Here is a 24,766-nt window from a genome sequence, read left to right on the forward strand (position 1 = left end):
GCACCTGCCAGCAGGCCCCCACTCATGTCCCCTTGCACCCCCACCCCGCAGCAGTGCAGGGCACCTGCCAGCAGGCCCCCACTCATGTCCCACTCATGTCTCCTTGCACCCCCACCCCCCAGCAGTGCAGGGCACCTGCCAGCAGGCCGCACTCATGTCCCCTTGTACCCCCACCCCCAGAAGTCAGGGGCACATGCCATCAGGCCCCCACTCATGCCCCACCCATGTCCCCTTGCACCCCCACCCCCCAGCACTGAGGGGCACCTGCCAGCAGGCCCCCACGCATGTCCCCCAGCACCCCCACCCCCCAGCAGCACAGAGGGGCACCTGCCAGCAGGCCCCCACTCATGTCCCACTCATGTCCTCTTGCACCCCTAGCCCCCAGCAGTGCAGGGCACCTACCAGCAGGCCCCCACTCATGTCCCACTCATGTCCCCTTGCACCCCCACCCCCCAGTAGTGCAGGGCACCTGCCAGCAGGCCCCCACTCATGTCCCCTTGCACCCCCACCCCCCAGCAGTCAGGGGCACCTGCCAGCAGCCCCCCCCATGCCCCACCCATGTCCCCTTGCACCCCCAGCAGTGCAGGGCACCTGCCAGCAGGCCGCACTCATGTCCCCTTGTACCCCCACCCCCAGAAGTCAGGGGCACATGCCATCAGGCCCCCACCCATGTCCCCTTGCACCCCCACCCCCCAGCACTGAGGGGCACCTGCCAGCAGGCCCCCACGCATGTCCCCCAGCACCCCCACCCCCCAGCAGCACAGAGGGGCACCTGCCAGCAGGCCCCCACTCATGTCCCACTCATGTCTCCTTGCACCCCTAGCCCCCAGCAGTGCAGGGCACCTACCAGCAGGCCCCCACTCATGTCCCACTCATGTCCCCAGGCACCCCCACCCCCCAGCAGTGCAGGGCACCTGCCAGCAGGCCCCCACTCATGTCCCCTTGCACCCCCACCCCCCAGTAGTGCAGGGCACCTGCCAGCAGGCCCCCACTCATGTCCCCTTGCACCCCCACCCCCCAGCAGTCATGGGCACCTGCCAGCAGCCCCCATGCCCCACCCATGTCCCCTTGCACCCCCAGCAGTGCAGGGCACCTGCCAGCAGGCCCCCACTCATGTCCCCCAGCACCCCCACCCCCCAGCACTGAGGGGCACCTGCCAGCAGGCCCCCACTCATGTCCCCCAGCACCCCCACCCCCCAGCACTGAGGGGCACCTGCCAGCAGGCCCCCACTCATGTCCCCCAGCACCCCCACCCCCCAGCACTGAGGGGCACCTGCCAGCAGGCCCCCACTCATGTCCCACTCATGTCTCCTTGCACCCCCAGCCCCCAGCAGTGCAGGGCACCTACCAGCAGGCCCCCACTCATGTCCCACTCATGTCCCCAGGCACCCCCACCCCCCAGCAGTGCAGGGCACCTGCCAGCAGGCCCCCACTCATGTCCCCTTGCACCCCTACCCCCCAGCAGTCAGGGGCACCTGCCAGCAGGCCCCCACTCATGTCCCACTCATGTCCCCTTGCACCCCCAGCAGTGCAGGGCACCTGCCAGCAGGCCCCCACTCATGTCCCCTTGCACCCCCACCCCCCATCAGTGCAGGGTACCTGCCAGCAGGCCCCCACTCATGTCCCCCAGCACCCCCAACCCCCAGCACTGAGGGGCACCTGCCAGCAGGCCCCCACTCATGTCCCCTTGCACCCCCACCCCCAGCAGTGCAAGGCACCTGCCAGCAGGCCCCCACTCATGTCCCCTTGCACCCCCACCCCCCAGCAGTGCAGGGCACCTGCCAGCATGCCCCCACACATGTCCCCCAGCACCCCCACCCCCCAGCAGTGCAGGGCACCTGCCAGCAGGCCACCACTCATGTCCCACTCATGTCACCCAGCACCCCCCACCCCCCAGCAGTCAGGGGTACCTGCCAGCAGGCCCCCACACATGTTCCCCAGCACCCCCACCCCCCAGCAGTCAGGGGCACCTGCCAGCAGGCACCCACTCATGTCCCACACATGTCCCCCTGTACCCCCAACCCCCAGCAGTCAGGGGGACCTGCCAGCAGGCCCTCACACATGTCCCCTTGCACCCCCACCCCCCAGCAGTGCATGGCACCTGCCAGCAGGCCCCCACTCATGTCCCACTCACGTCCCCTTGCACCCCCACCCCCCAGCAGTGCAGGGCACCTGCCAGCAGGCCCCCTCTCATGTCCCACTCATGTCTCCTTGCACCCCCACCCCCCAGCAGTGCAGGGCACCTGCCAGCAGGCCCCCACTCATGTCCCCTTGTACCCCCAGCCCCCAGAAGTCAGGGGCACATGCCAGCAGGCCCCCACTCATGCCCCACCCATGTCCCCTTGCACCCCCAGCAGTGCAGGGCACCTGCCAGCAGGCCCCCACTCATGTCCCCCAGCACCCCCACCCCCCAGCACTGAGGGGCACCTGCCAGCAGGCCCCCACTCATGTCCCTCAGCACCCCCACCCCCAGCACTGAGGGGCACCTGCCAGCAGGCCCCCACTCATGTCCCACTCATGTCTCCTTGCACCCCCAGCCCCCAGCAGTGCAGGGCACCTACCAGCAGGCCCCCACTCAGGTCCCACTCATGTCCCCTTGCACCCCCACCCCCCGGCAGTGCAGGGCACCTGCCAGCAGGCCCCCACTCATGTCCCCTTGCACCCGCACCCCCCATAAGTGCAGGGCACCTGCCAGCAGGCCCCCACTCAAGTCCCCCAGCACCCCCACCCCGCAGCACTGAGGGGCACCTGCCAGCAGGCCCCCACTCATGTCCCACTCATGTCCCCTTGCACCCTCAGCAGTGCAGGGCACCTGCCAGCAGGCCCCCACTCATGTCCCCTTGCACCCCCACCCCCCATCAGTGCAGGGTACCTGCCTGCAGGCCCCCACTCATGTCCCCCAGCACCCCCACCCCCCAGCACTGAGGGGCACCTGCCAGCAGGCCCCCACTCATGTCCCACTCATGTCCCCTTGCACCCCCACCCCCAGCAGTGCAGGGCACCTGTCAGCAGGCCCCCACTCATGTCCCCTTGCACCCCCACCCCCCAGCAGTGCAGGGCACCTGCCAGCATGCCCACACACATGTCCCCCAGCACCCCCACCCCCCAGCAGTGCAGGGCACCTGCCAGCAGGCCACCACTCATGTCCCACTCATGTCCCCCAGCACCCCCACTCCCCAGCAGTCAGGGGCACCTGCCAGCAGGCCCCCACACATGTTCCCCAGCACCCCCACCCCCCAGCAGTCAGGGGCTCCTGCCAGCAGGCACCCACACATGTCCCACACATGTCCCCCTGTACCCCCACCCCCTAGCAGTGCATGGCACCTGCCAGCAGGCCCCCACTCATGTCCCACTCATGTCCCCTTGCACCCCCACCCCCCAGCAGTGCAGGGCACCTACCAGCAGGCCCCCACTCATGTCCCACTCATGTCCCCTTGCACCCCCACCCCCCAGCAGTGCAGGGCACCTGCCAGCAGGCACCCACTCATGTCCCCGTGTACCCCACCCCCCAGAAGTCAGGGGCACATGCCAGCAGGCCCCCACTCATGCCCCACCCATGTCCCCTTGCACCCCCACCCCCCAGCAGTGCAGGGCACCTGCCAGCAGGCCCCCACTCATGTCCCCCAGCACCCCCACCCCCCAGCACTGAGGAGCACCTGCCAGCAGGCCCCCACTCATGTCCCACTCATGTCTCCTTGCACCCCCAGCTCCCAGCAGTGCAGGGCACCTACCAGCAGGCCCCCACTCATGTCCCCTTGCACCCCCACCCCCCAGCAGTGCAGGGCACCTGCCAGCAGGCCCCCACTCATGTCCCCTTGCACCCCCAGCAGTGCAGGGCACTTGCCAGCAGGCACCCACTCATGTCCCCTTGTACCCCCACCCCCCCAGAAGTCAGGGGCACCTGCCAGCAGGCCCCCACTCATGTCCCACCCATGTCCCCTTGCACCCCCACCCCCCAGCAGTGCAGGGCACCTGCCAGCAGGCCCCCACTCATGTCCCCCAGCACCCCCACCCCCCAGCACTGAGGGGCACCTGCCAGCAGGCCCCCACTCATGTCCCCCAGCACCCTCACCCCCCAGCACTGAGGGGCACCTGCCAGCAGGCCCCCACTCATGTCCCCTTGCACCCCCACCCCGCAGCAGTGCAGGGCACCTGCCAGCAGGCCCCCACTCATGTCCCACTCATGTCTCCTTGCACCCCCACCCCCCAGCAGTGCAGGGCACCTGCCAGCAGGCTGCACTCATGTCCCCTTGTACCCCCACCCCCAGAAGTCAGGGGCACATGCCATCAGGCCCCCACTCATGCCCCACCCATGTCCCCTTGCACCCCCACCCCCCAGCACTGAGGGGCACCTGCCAGCAGGCCCCCACGCATGTCCCCCAGCACCCCCACCCCCCAGCAGCACAGAGGGGCACCTGCCAGCAGGCCCCCACTCATGTCCCACTCATGTCCTCTTGCACCCCTAGCCCCCAGCAGTGCAGGGCACCTACCAGCAGGCCCCCACTCATGTCCCACTCATGTCCCCTTGCACCCCCACCCCCCAGTAGTGCAGGGCACCTGCCAGCAGGCCCCCACTCATGTCCCCTTGCACCCCCACCCCCCAGCAGTCAGGGGCACCTGCCAGCAGCCCCCCCCATGCCCCACCCATGTCCCCTTGCACCCCCAGCAGTGCAGGGCACCTGCCAGCAGGCCGCACTCATGTCCCCTTGTACCCCCACCCCCAGAAGTCAGGGGCACATGCCATCAGGCCCCCACTCATGCCCCACCCATGTCCCCTTGCACCCCCACCCCCCAGCACTGAGGGGCACCTGCCAGCAGGCCCCCACGCATGTCCCCCAGCACCCCCACCCCCCAGCAGCACAGAGGGGCACCTGCCAGCAGGCCCCCACTCATGGCCCACTCATGTCTCCTTGCACCCCTAGCCCCCAGCAGTGCAGGGCACCTACCAGCAGGCCCCCACTCATGTCCCACTCATGTCCCCAGGCACCCCCACCCCCCAGCAGTGCAGGGCACCTGCCAGCAGGCCCCCACTCATGTCCCCTTGCACCCCCACCCCCCAGTAGTGCAGGGCACCTGCCAGCAGGCCCCCACTCATGTCCCCTTGCACCCCCACCCCCCAGCAGTCATGGGCACCTGCCAGCAGCCCCCATGCCCCACCCATGTCCCCTTGCACCCCCAGCAGTGCAGGGCACCTGCCAGCAGGCCCCCACTCATGTCCCCCAGCACCCCCACCCCCCAGCACTGAGGGGCACCTGCCAGCAGGCCCCCACTCATGTCCCCCAGCACCCCCACCCCCCAGCACTGAGGGGCACCTGCCAGCAGGCCCCCACTCATGTCCCCCAGCACCCCCACCCCCCAGCACTGAGGGGCACCTGCCAGCAGGCCCCCACTCATGTCCCACTCATGTCTCCTTGCACCCCCAGCCCCCAGCAGTGCAGGGCACCTACCAGCAGGCCCCCACTCATGTCCCACTCATGTCCCCAGGCACCCCCACCCCCCAGCAGTGCAGGGCACCTGCCAGCAGGCCCCCACTCATGTCCCCTTGCACCCCTACCCCCCAGCAGTCAGGGGCACCTGCCAGCAGGCCCCCACTCATGTCCCACTCATGTCCCCTTGCACCCCCAGCAGTGCAGGGCACCTGCCAGCAGGCCCCCACTCATGTCCCCTTGCACCCCCACCCCCCATCAGTTCAGGGTACCTGCCAGCAGGCCCCCACTCATGTCCCCCAGCACCCCCAACCCCCAGCACTGAGGGGCACCTGCCAGCAGGCCCCCACTCATGTCCCCTTGCACCCCCACCCCCAGCAGTGCAAGGCACCTGCCAGCAGGCCCCCACTCATGTCCCCTTGCACCCCCACCCCCCAGCAGTGCAGGGCACCTGCCAGCATGCCCCCACACATGTCCCCCAGCACCCCCACCCCCCAGCAGTGCAGGGCACCTGCCAGCAGGCCACCACTCATGTCCCACTCATGTCACCCAGCACCCCCCACCCCCCAGCAGTCAGGGGTACCTGCCAGCAGGCCCCCACACATGTTCCCCAGCACCCCCACCCCCCAGCAGTCAGGGGCACCTGCCAGCAGGCACCCACTCATGTCCCACACATGTCCCCCTGTACCCCCAACCCCCAGCAGTCAGGGGGACCTGCCAGCAGGCCCTCACACATGTCCCCTTGCACCCCCACCCCCCAGCAGTGCATGGCACCTGCCAGCAGGCCCCCACTCATGTCCCCTTGCACCCCCACCCCCCAGCAGTGCAGGGCACCTGCCAGCAGGCCCCCAATCATGCCCCACTCATCCCCACCCCGCAGCAGTGCAGGGCACCTGCCAGCAGGCACCCACTCATGTCCCCTTGTACCCCCACCCCCCAGAAATCAGGGGCACATGCCAGCAGGCCCCCTCTCATGCCCCACCCATGTCCCCTTGCACCCCCACCCCCAGCAGTGCAGGGCACCTGCCAGCAGGCCCCCACTCATGTCCCCCAGCACCCCCACCCCCCAGCACTGAGGGGCACCTGCCAGCAGGCCCCCACTCATGTCCCACTCATGTCTCCTTGCACCCCCAGCTCCCAGCAGTGCAGGGCACCTACCAGCAGGCCCCCACTCATGTCCCCTTGCACCCCCAACCCCCACCAGTGCAGGGCACCAGCCAGCAGGCCCCCACTCATGTCCCCTTGCACCCCCACCCCCCAGCAGTGCAGGGCACTTGCCAGCAGGCACCCACTCATGTCCCCTTGTACCCCCACCCCCCCAGAAGTCAGGGGCACCTGCCAGCAGGCCCCCACTCATGTCCCACCCATGTCCCCTTGCACCCCCACCCCCCAGCAGTGCAGGGCACCTGCCAGCAGGCCCACACTCATGTCCCCCAGCACCCCCACCCCCCAGCACTGAGGGGCACCTGCCAGCAGGCCCCCACTCATGTCCCCCAGCACCCCCACCCCCCAGCACTGAGGGGCACCTGCCAGCAGGCCCCCACTCATGCCCCCTTGCACCCCCACCCCCAGCAGTGCAGGGCACCTGCCAGCAGGCCCCCACTCATGTCCCACTCATGTCTCCTTGCACCCCCACCCCCCAGCAGTGCAGGGCACCTGCCAGCAGGCCCCACTCATGTCCCCTTGTACCCCCACCCCCCAGAAGTCAGGGGCACATGCCAGCAGGCCCCCACTCATGCCCCACCCATGTCCCCTTGCACCCCCACCCCCCAGCAGTGCAGGGCACCTGCCAGCAGGCCCCCACTCATGTCCCCCAGCACCCCCACCCCCCAGCACTGAGGGGCACCTGCCAGCAGGCCCCCACTCATGTCCCCCAGCACCCCCACCCCCCAGCAGCACTGAGGGGCACCTGCCAGCAGGCCCCCACTCATGTCCCACTCATGTCTCCTTGCACCCCTAGCCCCAAGCAGTGCAGGGCACCTACCAGCAGGCCCCCACTCATGTCCCCTTGCACCCCCACCCCCCAGTAGTGCAGGGCACCTGCCAGCAGGCCCCCACTCATGTCCCCTTGCACCCCCACCCCCCAGCAGTCAGGGGCACCTGCCAGCAGGCCCCCACTCATGTCCCACTCATGTCCCCTTGCACCCCCACCCCCATCAGTGCAGGGCACCTGCCAGCAGACCCCCACTCATGTCCCCTTGCACCCCCACCCCCCAGCAGTGCAGGGCACCTGCCAGCAGCCCCCCACTCATGTCCCCCAGCACCCCCACCCCCCAGCACTGAGGGGCACCTGCCAGCAGGCCCCCACTCATGTCCCACTCATGTCCCCTTGAACCCCCCCGCCCAGCAGTGCACGGCACCTGCCAGCAGGCCCCCACTCATGTCCCCTTGCACCCCCACCCCCCAGCAGTGCAGGGCACCTGCCAGCAGGCCCCCACTCATGTCCCCTTGCACCCCCACCCCCCAGCAGTGCAGGGCACCTGCCAGCAGGCCCCCACTCAAGTCCCCCACTACCCCCACCTGCCAGCACTGAGGGGCACCTGCCAGCAGGCCCCCACTCATGTCCCACTCATGTCCCCTTGCACACCCACGCCCAGCAGTGCACGGCACCTGCCAGCAGGCCCCCACTCATGTCCCCTTGCACCCCCACCCCCCAGCAGTGCAGGGCACCTGTCAGCAGGCCCCCACTCATGTCCCCCAGCACCCCCACCCCCCAGCACTGAGGGGCACCTGCCAGCAGGCCCCCACTCATGTCCCACTCATGTCCCCTTGCACCCCCACGCCCAGCAGTGCACGGCACCTGCCAGCAGGCCCCCACTCATGTCCCCTTGCACCCCCACCCCCAGCAGTGCAGGGCACCTGCCAGCAGGCCCCCACTCATGTCCCCTTGTACCCCCACCCCCCAGCAGTACAGGGCACCTGCCAGCAGGCCCCCAAGCATGTCCCCCAGCACCCCCACCCCCCAGCACTGAGGAGCACCTGCCAGCAGGCCCCCACTCATGTCCCCCAGCACCCCCACCCCCCAGCACTGAGGGGCACCTGCCAGCAGGCCCCCCCTCATGACCCACTCATGTCTCCTTGCACCCCCAGCCCCCAGCAGTGCAGGGCACCTACCAGCAGGCCCCCACTCATGTCCCACTCATGTCCCCTTGCACCCCCACCCCCAGCAGTGCAGGGCACCTGCCAGCAGGCCCCCACTCATGTCCCCTTGCACCCCCACCCCCCAGCAGTCAGGGGCACCTGCCAGCAGGCCCCCACTCATGTCCCACTCATGTCCCCTTGCACCCCCACCCCCCATCAGTGCAGGGCACCTGCCAGCAGGCCCCCGCTCAAGTCCCCCAGCATGTCCCCTTGCACCCCCACCTCGCAGCAGTGCAGGGAACCTGCCAGCAGGCCCCCACTCATGTCCCCCAGCACCCCTACCCCCCATCACTGAGGGGCACCTGCCAGCAGGCCCCCACTCATGTCCCCTTGCACCCCCACCCCCAGCAGTGCAGGGCACCTGCCAGCAGGCCCCCACTCATGTCCCCTTGCACCCCCACCCCCAGTAGTCAGGGGCACCTGCCAGCAGGCCCACAAGCATGTCCCACTCATGTCCCCTTGCACCCCCAGCAGTGCAGGGCACCTGCCAGCATGCCCCCACTCATGTCCCCCAGCACCCCCACCCCCTAGCACTGAGGGGCACCTGCCAGCAGGCCCCCACTCATATCCCCCAGCACCCCACCCCCCAGCACTGAGGGGCACCTGCCAGCAGGCCCCCACTCATGTCCCACTCATGTCCCCTTGCACCCCGACCCCCGGCAGCACAGGGCACCTGCCATCAGGCCCCCACTGATGTCCCACTCATGTCCCCTTGCACCGCCACCCCTCAGCAGTGCAGGGTACCTGCCAGCAGGCCCCCACTCATGTCCCCTTGCACCCCCACCCCCCAGCAGTGCAGGGCACCTGCCAGCAGGCCCCCACTCATGTCCCACTCATATCCCCTTGAACCCCCACCCCCAGCAGTGCAGGGCACCTGCCAGCAGGCCCCCACTCATGTCCCACTCATATCCCCTTGAACCCCCACCCCCAGCAGTGCAGGGCACCTGCCAGCAGGCCCCCACTCATGTCCCCCAGCACCCCCACCCCCCAGCACTGAGGGGCACCTGCCAGCAGGCCCCCACTCATGTCCCCTTGCACCCCCACCCCCCAGCAGTGCAGGGCACCTGCCAGCAGGCCCCCACTCATGTCCCACTCATATCCCCTTGAACCCCCACCCCCAGCAGTGCAGGGCACCTGCCAGCAGGCCCCCACTCATGTCCCCCAGCACCCCCACCCCCCAGCACTGAGGGGCACCTGCCAGCAGGCCCCCACTCATGTCCCCCAGCACCCCCAGCACCCCCAGCACTGAGGGGCACCTGCCAGCAGGCCCCCACTCATGTCCCACTCATGTCCCCTTGCACCCCCACCCCCCAGAAGTGCAGGGCACCTGCCAGCAGGCCCACATTCATGTCCCACTCATGTCCCCTTGCACCCCCACCCCCCAGCAGTGCAGGGCACCTGCCAGCAGGCCCCCACTCATGTCCCCTTGCACCCCCACCCCCAAGCAGTCAGGGGCACCTGGCCAGCAGGCCCCCACTCATGTCCCCTTGCACCCCCACCCCCCAGCAGTCAGGGGCACCTGCCAGCAGGCCCCCACTCATGTCCCACTCATGTCCCCTTGCACCCCCACCCCCCAGCAGTGCAGGGCACCTGCCAGCAGGCCCCCACTCATGTCCCCCAGCACCCCCACCCCCCAGCACTGAGGGGCACCTGCCAGCAGGCCCCCACTCATGTCCCACTCATGTCCCCTTGCACCCCCAGCAGTGCAGGGCACCTGCCAGCAGGCCCCCACTCATGTCCCCTTGCACCCACACCCCCCAGCAGTCAGGGGCACCTGCCAGCAGGCCCCCACTCATGTCCCACTCATGTCCCCTTGCACCCCCACCCCCCATCAGTGCAGGGGACCTGCCAGCAGGTCCCCACTCATGTCCCCTTGCACCCCCACCCCCCAGCAGTCAGGGGCACCTGCCAGCAGGCCCCCACTCATGTCCCACTCATGTCCCCTTGATCCCCCATCCCCAGCAGTGCAGGGCACCTGCCAGCAGGCCCCCACTCATGTCCCCCAGCACCCCCACCCCCCAGCACTGAGGGGCACCTGCCAGCAGGCCCCCACTCATGTCCCCCAGCACCCCCACCCCCAGCACTGAGGGGCACCTGCCAGCAGGCCCCCACTCATGTCCCACTCATGTCCCCTTGCACCCCCACCCCCGAGCAGTGCAGGGCACCTGCAGCAGGCCCCCACTCATGTCCCACTCATGTCCCCTTGCACCCCCACCCCCCAGCAGTGCAGGGCACCTGCCAGCAGGCCCCCACTTATGTTCCCTTGCACCCCCACCCCCCAGCAGTCAGGGGCACCTGCCAGCAGGCCCCCACTCATGTCCCACTCCTGTCCCCTTGCACCCCCACCCCCCAGCAGTTCAGGGCACCTGCCAGCAGGCCCCCACTCATGTCCCCTTGCATCCCCACCCCCCAGCAGTGCAGGGCACCTGCCAGCAGGCCCCCACTCATGTCCCCCAGCACCCCCACCCCCCAGCACTGAGGGGCACCTGCCAGCAGGCCCCCACTCATGTCCCACTCATGTCCCCTTGCACCCCCACCCCCCCAGCAGTGAAATGGCGATCTCATGACACAAACCAAAAGTCAACTATGTACATCAACACATGTCCATCACACGAAGGCAGGCGGTAGCATCCCTGCGCATTAAAAAAATGTGCGCTCACAAAAAGCACATATATACAGCTCTGATGAATGTCCCATACTGTGGCCCTCTAGGACAAATGACGTGCAAAGGGGTACGCGACAAACACGGACATCCGCTGTGTCAAAAATAGCGTGTATATCGGGGGTGCGCAGGAAGTTTCACACGCGATTGTGCCTGGGCGAGCGGGGTACGTGTACTTCAGGGGCTCGTGGGAAGTTTTACACGCGATTGGGCCTGGGCGAGCGGGGTACGTGTATTACTGGGGTGGGCGGGGAAGTACAGGATGCAAATGCGCGGAATGCCCACACGCACGCGCCAAAAAAGACGCGCTAATCCGGAAACACGTACGCCAGCAGGAAGCAGGCTACGTGGACCCGCGCAGCATAAAAGTGCGTGCAAACAACAAGCAAGCTCAGTCGCCAGGATGAACATACCGTTCCTAGCAGCAGTGGTCGTGGGATACCGCAGGAGGAGGAGGAGGATAGTCAGGCCCAGATTTTTCACACCCAGAACCAGCATTTTTGGCATGCTTGATGACCAGGTGTATGGGAGGTACAGGTTTCTACCTCACATAATACTCGACCTGGTCAGTGAGTGGGAGGATGACCTCACATCACCCACCCTCTGCTCCCAAGCACTCAGCCCCCTGGAAAAGGTCCTCAATGTACTGCACTTTTTGGCCACCGGATCATTTCAGCGGACAAGTGCCATATTGGGGGGGTGACACAGGCCACGTAGTCACGCTGCCTACACCAGGTCTTGGCCATCATGACTGCATGCCCATCAGTCCGCAGGCACATATACCTGCCCAGAACACAAGCAGAAAGGCAGGCTGGAGTCCAGGATTTCTACAGGGTGGCACAATTCCCCAAAGTCCTAGGTGCCATTGATTGCACCCATGTGGCTCTACGTCCCCCCAGGGCATCAGAGCACATCTATAGAAACCGCAAGCACTGGCATTCCATCAACGTGCAGGTAGTATGTGATGCCAAGGGAATCATCACCTCAGTATATGCCAACTATCCAGGGTCCACCCACGACAGTTTCATTTACAGAATGTCAACCCTAAACCGGGACCTAGAAGCTGGGCGGCATGGCGATACATGGCTGCTTGGTGAGTATAAATGCCACAGCACATGCATGCATGCCAGATACTGAGTAATGTCACAACCCCACTAATGATACCCTTCACCACCTCCCCAGGGGACAGTGCCTACCCTCTGAGCACCCACATGATGACGCCAATTCGGATCCCCACCACGCCACCCGAGGTAAGATACAACACAGCCCATATTGCAACCCTGGGCATAGTGGTGCGCACATTCGGAGTGCTTTCGCTCCCTTGACCGTTCTGGCGGGCAGCTGTTATACGCTCCCCCTGTAGTGTGCAGGATCATAGTGGCAGCATGTGTCTTGCACAACGTTGCAACATGCCGGGGCCTGCCGGTGGACATGGTGGTGCCCCCACATCCCCAACCACATGCACGCCCGCTGCGCATGGGAGGGGAAAGGGCACGGGGTGAGGCAGCCCGAACACAGCTGGTGGCTAATTACTTCACTTAGAATCACACCCCTGTTGAGTGCACAGAGCCCTGCCACATACCAGCTGACAATCAATGATGATGACATAAGGGACAGTCAACTGTCACAACCATACCAGCCTGAGATTGGTCACCTGGAAGTGTCACAATGTGTGCATCCCTACCTAAAGAAACACCTCCAATGCTGTGTCATCAAAAGACACATATGCTGCTAAATGCATTATCCCCTTGCAAAATACAACATGAGAACAGTGCCATGTCACCCAACCCCTCCCCAGCACCACCACCCAACACACCATGGCATGTCATGCTATGTGAGAGCAAACAAAGCAATCCCGAAAACTTGACACAAGTGTCACAAAGTACAGTCCCTAATGGAAACTGGCCACACACAATATGTTCCTAGTAATGTTGAACTAACAACACACATGACCAAATACCTACCAACAATACAATGCAGCTACACAAGCACAAACACAACTAAAAATGATAGTACTAAGTTAAAGTAGTCGTAGTCTTACAATCTGAATATGCCACCACATCGCCCCCTTCCAACTGTAGTCTTGCACGCTTCAAAACTTGTCTGTGTACTGCATACAACATGAACTCCATCTCCAAACTAGACGGGCTTGGGAAGACATGAGGAATGAACCTGCAAATTTAGAGGGAGACATGGAAGCAGAAGCATACATAATTCCAACATGCAGTGTACAATACAACAACAATATACACAAGGAATGTCTACACAGTATTGACTACAGACTGCCCACACAGCTCATAGGAGCCCAACATCACTGTGTACATCACTGTCACTTGGTCACACCCTTTGCAAGCCCATGGAAATGGGAAGCAGGAGGGGTGTGTGTCTCACAAACCCAAGCATCGAACCCAAACTCAGGACAAGCCTGCATGTGGATGCCCATGGGAGCCACACAAGGCAACACACTGTCAAAAAATAATCAAAAATCAAAAATGGCCATGTGGGGCCGGGGGGGGGGGGGGGGCACCCAGGAGGTCCAAAGACAGGGTACGCACCAACAGCCGCCTGTGTGGATGTTGGGAAAAAAAAACACCTCCATGGGCTCATGACCTACACGGCTATGCCAATGTGGGAGAACTGCTGCTGTCGCTCTCATCACCCTCTGCTGCTGCCACAGGATCTGGTGGTGCTTTGGGAGGCAACCCACGCAAAGCCCTGGTATGGTCCTCCATGACAGCAAGCATATGGGTGTGGAAGGTCTCGTTCTGGAGGATTTATAGTACGGAGATCCCCATGCAGCACCTGACGTGATGCCCGGATCTCCTCCTGAGTTGCCTGCATCTCAGCTGAGAGTGAACGTGTGAGCTGCTCCAGCTGCTGTTCTGTCCTCAAGTTAGTGGGAGTCTCAAGGTCAACAAGAGTCTCCCTGAGGTGATGGAGTTCGACCCTCAGGGCTTCCCTGTGGCCCTGGGACTCTATTGATATCGATTGGCGTAGAGTCTCCAGTGCCGCCCATCTGTCCCTGTTGGACGCCAACATGTCCTCCCTGTGTGATTGGCAAATGGAGTCTGTTGCCTGCTGTAGTTGCTCAATCTGCCTTTCAGGGGGGACAATGGAAGTGGCCACCCTCTCCATTGCTTGAGCCATCATCTCAACTGATGCTGCCTGTTGGGTTGTCATACCGTACATGGATTGTTCCCATGCGGTATTGCCTGGTGGCGTACGGCCAACACGTCGGCGGGCACAACACCTGTTTGGGGCAAGGCGATCTGCGCCTTGCTGTGCCGGCACTGCCTGAGGCTGCAGGACTGCATTCCCCCTCTGATCTGATGGCCCAGGAACAGGATCAGATGTTGTAGAGTGTGACCCTGCATCCGTAACCGCCAAAGGCTGGCTAACCAACACTGACATCCCCATAGAGGGTTCTACCCCTGGTGCAGGTGGGTTGGACAGAACAGAACCCCTTCCAGAAACACTTACCTGCAACGCCACATAGGTCTCATCATCCGAATCAGCACCTATTCAGGTCTGGGGAGGTGCACCCAGAGACACCGCTTGACAGAATTGTCTGCAGCAAGAGTGGGTTCTCACCCACCACACACCACGTCCCCCACTGGTGGCCGGTTGTGCCTCAGGTTCCTCCTGGGTCTGCACCATCTCCTCAACCTCAACAGCATCAAGTGCGTCATCTCCTGCAAAAACATGAAAGACAAAAAATGGAAACAGGCATTAGCACCATAGCACACAAATAGGCCTGACAAGCTACAGAACCAGTACATGATTTACACATGTCCCACATGACTATAACCCTCCCATGCATGCACTGTCACAGAGTTGGAAGGGGAGGCAAAAGTCAGACACTGATGACACCAAGATGGAAGAGCAACACATTTGCTGCATGCTGGGTAGCACTGCCATCACACATTGGCCTGTGAGTGGCATGTCCTATACACATAAATGACACATGCCATCACACAGATGGCATGTACCATAGCCATGGTACATTCCACAAGTACATCCATATGTCAGTGAATGAGTACTGTCACCCATCCATGTGAGATGGACATGAAGAGATGAAAAATGCCACATAGTGTGAAAAGATACGCCATGTGCCACACACTGCAACACATCCAGTGTACAAAAATACAGTGATTGCAGGGCCATGTACACATCAATGGTTGTGCACTTCAACATGACAGGAAACAGCTAGCATGTTGCACATTCAAACAGGCACAAAAACATCATGTGATCAGGACAATACTCATTCAGCCTGAATGGTCAAATCATTCAACTACCAAGGTGACACATGTGGGCCAATGTGGGGTTCTTCAATGACAGAAGCATGTCACATATGTCACAATAGGGCTGAGGAATGTGTTGCAAAAGTGAGAGAATTGAAACAATCAGCCTGAAAGAACACTGAAAAATAAAAACAATGTTGTTGCATGATGCCACCTCAAGGGCAACTGCCGTAATGTTGCGCTAAATTGCTACTGTGGCCAGAAGGGATAGTGTCACACCCAAATTCAAGGCCGCAGAATGTTTTGGATGAAGCACATGGGTGACCCATACTACTCAGTCACACACACCCTCACCTGCCACTCAATCAGAACCCGTCACCCAAACAACATACACATGGATTACACACACACGCATGGGCACTCACCGGACAATGTGTCATAATCGGGTAGTTCTCCCACACCTCGGATCTGTTCCTCTGTGACGAAGGTCCCAGAAACAGACTAATGTTTAGTGAGTTTGTTGTCCTCTTGTGGAGACCCACTGCCAGTCACAAGAGTAGCGGCATGATTTGAGGCCAGCTTGTTCTTTGCTCTGCGTTTCAGGTCGTTCCACCGCTTGTAGCAATCATCAGCTGAGCGCCTCACAAATCCAAGGGCACTTATGTGGTTGGTGTTGGTCTGCCAGTGTGCCTTACGTTGACCAGGTGTGGTCTTGGACCCTGCAGTCACCACCATTTCGTGGCTATGTGCCAACACATAGCTCACAAGTGCATCAAGTTCCGAATCATTGAAGCAAGGCTTCCTTGAGGTACCAGAGTGTCTAGCCGTGCCTGAGATCTCAGCCTGTCGTGCCAGAGCACACTTCTTCCTCTTTTTAGAAGGTGGAGAGGAGCCAGAGTGGCTAACGCCACTCTGGTCAGTAGGGGCAGAATCACCGGTGGACTGGGTTGTTGGAGTGTGCGAATGCACATTGACCATAGGACTTGGTGCAGGCATTGTCTGAAGTGTGATGTTGGCAGGGGGAACATCAGTATGATGGACCAGGACCGACACTGTCCTGGCTGGGAGATTCAGAGCTGGGACGGATGGAGTTGCAGCTGCCCCTGCAGCCTCACCAGCCTGCATACTTGGAGCAGCAGATGACATAGCTGCCCCAGATCCATGTGGCTTGGTGACAACTTGCACTGCCACACGTGGCTTAGACTTGCTGACCTGGAAGTCAGCCAGGGAGTCATCCTGTGCCAGGTCAGGTGCCACAATGGGCTCGTCCAACAAGGGCTGAGCTGGGATGGTCTCACCCACGTTTCCCTCAACCATGGGGGGGGCATGGGTGTCCCTGATTAGTCCTCTACACATGGGGGTATAGGGGCACCCTGCAAATCCCAGCCACATCCCCTACCGCGCCCACCACGTCCACCTTTTGAAGGTCAGCCACCTTTGCCACCCTTACCGCTTGGTCGCCTCCCAACCATGGCACTGATGTTGTTGTGCGTATGGGAGGAGCAGTAAACTATTGTCCTGGGCAATTGGGGGTCAAAGGGGAAGGGTACTAGATGGAATTTGTACCCTAGTGCTCTAACAAGGCTGTCTGTGACCCCTGGGGGAAGATGACGGTCACGCAACGCACAGTCAGCCCAAAAACAAAAATAAACATGCACGCAACCCCTCGTAGACCACGTGCGTGGAAAAATGAACCCGCACTACGCTGCGGCACCCAGAAACACAAAAATAAGCGTACGCGTTATACACGCAGCCTACAATGACCTCTGAAGGGGTATGCGACACAAGGGGCAAGCACAGTTGCTAAGTACGTGCGGATCTCACTGTCTGCCTGGAAAAAGAATGTGAAAAATACACACGTGTGCGCGTTGGCAACACCCCCGCCAAAAGAAGAATTGTACGCTGTCTGAGGAGACAGGACAAAAGGAGAAGTGAACACTGTTTGAGGAAACAGGCCCAAAAAAAGTAGAAAAATGAAAGCTGTCAGAGGTAACAGGGAGAACGAACTTGAAACGCTGTGAAGTAATCGCGTGTGAACCGACAAGAAGTACAGAATCCACCCACTCGCTCTCCACAAAAAGCACATACAAGGAAATGGTGTCCTACACGTACCTTTTAAACCGGCCCACACGTACACGTCACTTACGCATGTACGCGCCCTTTCCTCCAATTACACGCGCTGACACTCGGACTGCAGCTTTTCCACGTGTGCTCTGTCATCACGTGCTATGAGGGAAACACCCGCGTGCGTCACGTCACAGACGCGTTTACGCGCTAAGGGCCTTTGGTCCAATGAAATCGCGTACGTGCACTGACGCGCTTACGCGCTAAGGGCCTTTCCTCAAATTACACGCTGACATGCAAGATTTTCACGTGCCAAATCACTCCGTATCAAGCTGTCCACGCGTTCACACACGGAAGACCACGCTCCTGCCCAGAAGGCCGAATTACTGCCCCCCAGACCCCTGAGCACACTCCCACCTGCCATCTGCTGCTGCCTGATTGCCTGCTGCCCACGTGCCCTGCCATTTGCTGCCTGCACGTCAGCCAGGGGTGCTGTTGCTGTGACCACCCCTGCTGGAACCGAAGACTCCCGACTGGGATTCCATCGCTCCACAGCCCAGCCCCAGGACCCAGTTGCCCACCCACTCCTGCCTCTGGGGTTGCCATGTCCAGCACTACACCATCTGGCGTCACTGGCAACCCCCAGCCAGAGAGGCAGAGGGCCACCAGCTTCACTGCCACCGAAGTTGGTGTCCTGGTGGAGCAATTCCTGGGGCAGTATGATGCCCTCTTCGGAAGGTCGCGCGCCGACAAGGAAGGGCGGACCAGGATCTGGACGGACATCGTGACTGCCATCAACGCGGAGGGGGACCAAGATGGTCTAGCACGTGTTTTTTAGCACTACACAGTGCACCAGAGACGATTTGCAAGTGCAGTGAGAGCAACTGACTCTTTGAAATCCGTCCCAGTCGAAAGAACTGTGTTTTTTAGTGTGACTACGAGTTTGGGCAACACACAGTTCGATACCCCTGAAACAGTCCTCTTTGTTTTGCTTAGTCCTTCTCACGGCCACGGGCCGTGGACTATGGCTTGAATTGATCAAGCACCTTTTCACCATCTTGCCTGTTCTCTCATGCAAGTGCATTCAACTGGAAATACCCCATAGATCCACCACCAGACAAAGAAAATGGCCGAAGCAAGATGCCTGGCTTTCGCAGAAGATTTGGTAGATAACATTTTGTCTATCCCCTCAATCCTAGGAGACGAGATAACCATACCCACCGCAGGGACAACGAACAACGAATGGAACGAGCTGGAGGTCCTAAAAAAACAATTGATAAGGACAGAACTGCATGGAGCTATTATGACCGAATACCTGCGAGCACATGCAGCCCCCCTGGGGCTTATCATACGGATCGAACCCAGAATTTTCCTGGAACACTTAGAGTTCAGGAAGGACTGGAGCTATATATCCAATAAATGTACAAGGAACTGGCTCATTTTAATCATTAGTACAGCCAAATCCGTATCAGAGAAACTAATGAAGGAGATAGAAGAGAAGCAAGAGAGTATGAAATCCTCCATCATTCTGGCCCAATACAAAAAAAGTCTGGAAGATCTGGAGGCCGCAATGAAAGAATTTAGAGACTTCAACCTTAATAAAAAAGTCACTAAACTTAAGAAAGACCTGGCGGCCTATACGCAAGAAAGAATCTACCCCTACATTACAGATGCATACTACGAGGACCTGAGTGCCAACAACACATCCACACCGGGTCAACACGTAAACCAACACAACGGAAAGAGGATCCAGAACAACCGAGCAAGACCTAACAACTGGACCTTCTCGAGTGGCAGCTCTGGCAGCGGATCTAACGCCTCAGGATCAAATAGCTCCATGAACAATGCGGCCCCAACCAACACCTTTGGCCCACAACAACCTTTTTTTCCAAGAGGTCAAGGAAAAGCGAAGAACAAAGGAAGAGGCAACTGGCAACCACAAGTGCATTGGCAGAACCAATCACCACGAGTCACCCGCAGCAGGGGCCACGGCCAAGGCCAGATAGCGCCACCGGTCGAATGAATCCCAACAACCCAGGACATGGGGAGAGGGCAAGAACTCGGACTGAGAGCTTAGTGATGAACCTCTCCCAATACACTCTATCCCCGGAAGAGGGGGACCTACTTGATAAGGGACTTTCTTTTGTACCCTCGGCAGAACATGATCCATTTCAAACACGGATAGAAATAGCCCAGCTAATCAGAAAAATCAGACTGAAACAATACTTTGGGTCAGCCACATACGCAGGAGAAAAGAGTGCTACCAATCTGAAAGGCAGATCCACATTCTATCCTCCACCTCATGCCATCTCACCCGAGTCTATTACATTTGAGAAAGCACTCCTGAAAAGACTCGATGAACTAGAAGCTGAGAGAACTCCAGGATACAAGAACTTTTCCAAACTGAACAGGCAGGCACTCCAATCCTTAGCCAACAATGAAGCAATTACCATCAAGCCTGCTGACAAGGGGGGAGCGATAGTAATAATGGATACCCCGGCATACCACAAGATGGTTATGGAGCTCTTAACAGACCAGTCCAGCTACAAACAACTGGGCACGGATCCCACTGAATCCATCAGACAATTGATAGTACCTATTTTAGAAGAAGCCAGTGCGGATGAGCTTATCAGCAACAAGGAATACGAATTCCTCAATCCTAAGAACCCTAAGAAACCGGCCTTTTACGCACTCCCCAAAGTCCACAAAGGGAGAAATCCCCCTCCTGGCAGATCCACAGTGTCAGGTATAGGCTCAATCTTGGAACCACTGTCACAGTTTGTAGATTTCTTCTTGAAACCAGAAGTCGTTAAGATACGTTCCTATCTTAAAAACACTACAGCAGTCCTGGAACTCATCAAGGACCGACCTTTCAACTCCTCTCAGAACATCCTAGTAAGACTCGATATCGAATCACTTTATACAAAGATCCCCCAAATGGCAACACTCAGAGTCATTGAGAAGATACTACTAGAAAGAGATCCACCCATGCAAACGCCAGTCACCCTGGTGATGCAACTGGCCGAAATTGCCTTGACAAAGAATTTTTTCCTTTATGACAACACCTTTTACGAGCAAGTGTCTGGGACAGCAATGGGTGCGACGTTTGCCCCCAGTCTTGCCAATCTGTACGGCCCTCATTTTGAAGAAGAAAAGATCTATAGAGCTGACAATCCATGGCTACCGAAACTGGAATTATGGTCAAGATATATTGACGATGTGTTACTCATCTTTAGAGGTGATGAACCAGGCCTTGCATTGTTTATGAAGTGGCTCAACTGTCAGAATCCCTTTCTAAAGTTCTCAGAAACCCATAGTACCGAGTCCATCCATTTCCTTGATCTCACCCTCGAGATACGGAACAAAACAGTTGTCAGTACAGTCTACAACAAACCAACAGATAGAAACTCACTACTAATTTATGAGAGTTTCCACCCTGCAAGTCTGAGAAGAAATTTACCATTCAGACAATTCTTACGATACCGAAGAAACTGCACCACACTGCCGGATTACAACCAACAGTCAACATGCCTGGCCAGAAAACTGACCAACAGGGGCTACCCCAAATGGATAGTCAAACAGGCACGCAAACGCGTGATGAACATCCCACGAGAAACCACCCTGGAACATCATGCCAAACAGAGTGAATCCCAAGACAGCATCACAGCAGTCTTTAGTTTCTCGCCTCTGACCAATAAGATTAAGAAAGAGGTCCTCAAACTTTGGCCCATCTTGAACGTTGGCTCTCATAGTTTGGAAACTCCTAGGTTCGCCTTGAAAAGAAGGAAGAACCTACAAGACTCCCTCGTACACTCCTACAAAGAGAACGATTCTAAACAAAATACACTGTGGGGACTCAATCAAGCCACTGGCCACACTCCCTGTGGCACATGCAGTGCATGCTCCAGCACCAAGCGTTCCACCTCCATCGACATAGGGTGGCATTTTCCGTGGATCCAAAAGACACTAACGAATTGCAACAGTTGCAATGTGATATACATTATCACATGCCCATGCAACAAGCGATATGTAGGCATGACTACACGCCCGATAAAAACACGTCTGGCAGAGCACAGATCCTGCATACGAACCAAAAAGATCACAGCACCCATGGTGGATCATTTTGTGGCATTAAAACACACCCCTACAGATTTCACATGGACAATAATCGAGAAAATGGCCACTCCAACAAGAGGAGGGAATATACACAACCTGCTCTTCAGACGAGAACAACTTTGGATTTTTCGCCTCCAAACTGACAAGTCTGGACTTAATGAAGCCACCAGCTGGCAAACGCTGGCCATGCTGTAACTCCAGTCATATTGAGCCCATGTGTTGTCCCACAGAACTATGAATCCACCTATTGTATGTGGAAAGATGGGGAGAATGCTTGAATTCCTTTGCTCCCCATACCGGACTAACAGCACCTGTGTTCCAACTGGTACACTGGGTACACTTGTTGACATTTGCTGGTACACCTTGCGCACACAGGGTGTTGGGGGGAACACTGGTGTACTCAGCCCTCAGTGCGCACCCGTTTCTGCACCAAGCGCACCAACCGCCATGTTTTGCTTCGACACATTATTCAAAGGTGTGGACTTCCACCCATACACATGTGGGGGGTCCTCATACCATGGCGCCTCGCTCGCGGCCCGCGGCGCCTGGCCCCGTGATGGCCGCCTCCTCCTTTATGGGGGTGGCCATTTTGGGGTCAGGCGCACGTGACCGCGCCACTCAGGGCGCCATGGTTACAATAACAGCAGGATGGCGTGGGCCGCGGCGAAACAACACTACGCGCGTGGCCCGCAGGACCACCCGAGACTCTTGCTCCAGGTAAGCGGCCCCACCGGGCGCTCCCGCGGCCAGCCACTCCCCCCACACGTGGGGTCGAGAGGCAGGCATGCGGACCCTCGCACCTCTGAGGGGATTTTTCCATGTTGTAAATGTACTTTCTAGAACTAAGCTGCAACGCGTTATGCGTGCACCTTAACAGTGTTATTAACACAATTTGGTTATCAATAGTTATAATTGCATTAAGAGCATTGTCGCTTTCAAGATGCACGCTGGCATCAATACATGACAGTAATTACTGATATTTGGCCCCCAGGTTCCGGGCTGCCTCAGCCCCCCCCCCCGTGGAGAGCATTTACACCACACGGAGAGGGTAAGCCTCTGGTTCATTGTTTATTACTTGTACTATGCAGTGTTCTGGTAACTAGCTACAGTTGAGGTGTAGAATTGGATATTTATCCGTGCTTTATCTCTCTCCCCTCCCTCCTGTCATCCCTACAGGGAGAGATCTACAAGTATTGCAGACCACGCTGCTGTAGACGAATCACAGTGGGCACACATGTAGTTGCCCCCTACCTAGCCCTGATGAATGTGGCACACCCGCAGTGCTCCACAGAAACCGGTCGGCTACAGAACGACTAGACCTAGTGCACAGCACCAGCTGCACAGGTCCAACTCGTTCCGATAAAGGACCCCCAGACCACATACCTAGGGGTCCCTGTCATCTTTTAGGTGAACAATCTCCAGAGAGAAACCCATTGAAGAAAGCTCTTTCTTGTTTTTAAACCTGCACCTGCCAATACAGAGAAGACCAATTAAAACTAGATATACCCTTCATCTGCACGGCAGCCAACACATGCACGACCAAGATGGTCTAGCACGTGTTTTTTAGTACTACACAGTGCACCAGAGACGATTTGCAAGCGCAGTGAGAGCAACTGACTCTTTGAAATCGGTCCCAGTCGAAAGAACTGTGTTTCTTTAGTGTGACTACGAGTTTGGGCAACACACAGTTCGATACCCCTGAAACAGTCCTCTTTGTTTTGCTTAGTCCGCGAATTCCATCATGTCAAGAAGCGCTGGGAGGACTTCAGGTCCAGGACCCTCAACAAGGCCCGGCGCCTATTGAAGGCAGTGGATGCTAAGGGGCGCCGGGGCCACCTGTCGGAAGACCAAATGAGGGTCCTGGAACACGTATGCCCAGCGCTCCACGTCCAGGTCCTGAGTGGTACACCCGTCTGGAGTCGAGCGGTAAGTGTACATGCATACTGATTGGAAGCTGTGCGTGTGGTGGTGTGCCAGTAGTGTGCAGGGCCGTGAGGCTGACACATGCGAGTCCTTTCATGTGTGAGACACATGGATGGTGTATTTGTGGGTAAGCATGCAGGCCAAATGCAGATGTGTGAGCACACATGTTTGAATGACTGTGTATGTCAGTTGTCAAGGTTGTGGTGTCACACATGGATGTTGGTTCCAGCTGCATGTATCTGCACTGTGTACATGTGCATGTATGTGTATCTGACAAGTGTGCAACTGTCATGCAACATGGATGCATGTGAGACTGATATGTAGAAGACTGATTGCCAGATGTGACATGGATGCCGATCTCATCACTGCGACACTTGGTGGAGGTGTGCACATGCATGTAAGTGTGGTGGCGTGTGTGCATGTCTAGTGCACTCCCTGTGTCTCATGTGATGTCTGGCTCACCTTTGCCTGCTCATGGTGTTGTATGTGTATGGATGGTGCTGGCTGTTGTGATATGGCTGTGGAATAGCTCATGTGTGTAATTTGAAATGACATGTGTGTTGGGGATTCTGATGCCATGTTTGAAGTTTGACAATGACACCCATGTGCAACTGTCACGTGTGTATGAGTCCATTGTACAGTGCCCTGATGCCTGTGTCCTATCTCTCCCTGTCTGTAGCGTCGACTGATGAAGAGGGCGGAGAGGGTGCTGTCGAGCACAGCGGCAGGGATCGCACCGCCAGCCGAAGACGCAAGGCCCGGCTCCCCTCCCAGGTTGTCATCTCGTCGGGGAGTGAGGAGTCCGGTGCCGCGTCCCAGGTCGCAGCTGCCGAGGGGAGGTCCAAGAGGCGGAGGTCAGAGTTTGACTCCTCGGCAGCAGAAGGAGCAGCTGAGACCCCACAGGGCCCGACGGAGGAAGATGGCATGGAGTCATCCAGGTTGGTGGGGGGTTTGGTGGAGGAGGAGGCCGTGCAAGGGACAGAGACAGGGTCTGGAGGTGGGGATTCCACTGGTGCTAGTGGTGCAGTGCAGGGGCAGGGACAGGAGGCAGCACTGGCCGCCGCGACGGTGCCTGTGAGTAATCCTGTCCCCGATCCTGTGACTGCATCATCCTGCACCAGCAGGGATACCTACGTCCAGACCCGTTTTCAGGCAGGGGATGAGCTTACGACAACTGGCCTTCCTCTGCCTGC

The sequence above is a fragment of the Ambystoma mexicanum genome, chromosome 9, assembly GCF_040938575.1.
Source record: "Ambystoma mexicanum isolate Mex_15411 chromosome 9, UKY_AmexF1_1, whole genome shotgun sequence".
Classification (NCBI taxonomy): domain Eukaryota; kingdom Metazoa; phylum Chordata; class Amphibia; order Caudata; family Ambystomatidae; genus Ambystoma; species Ambystoma mexicanum.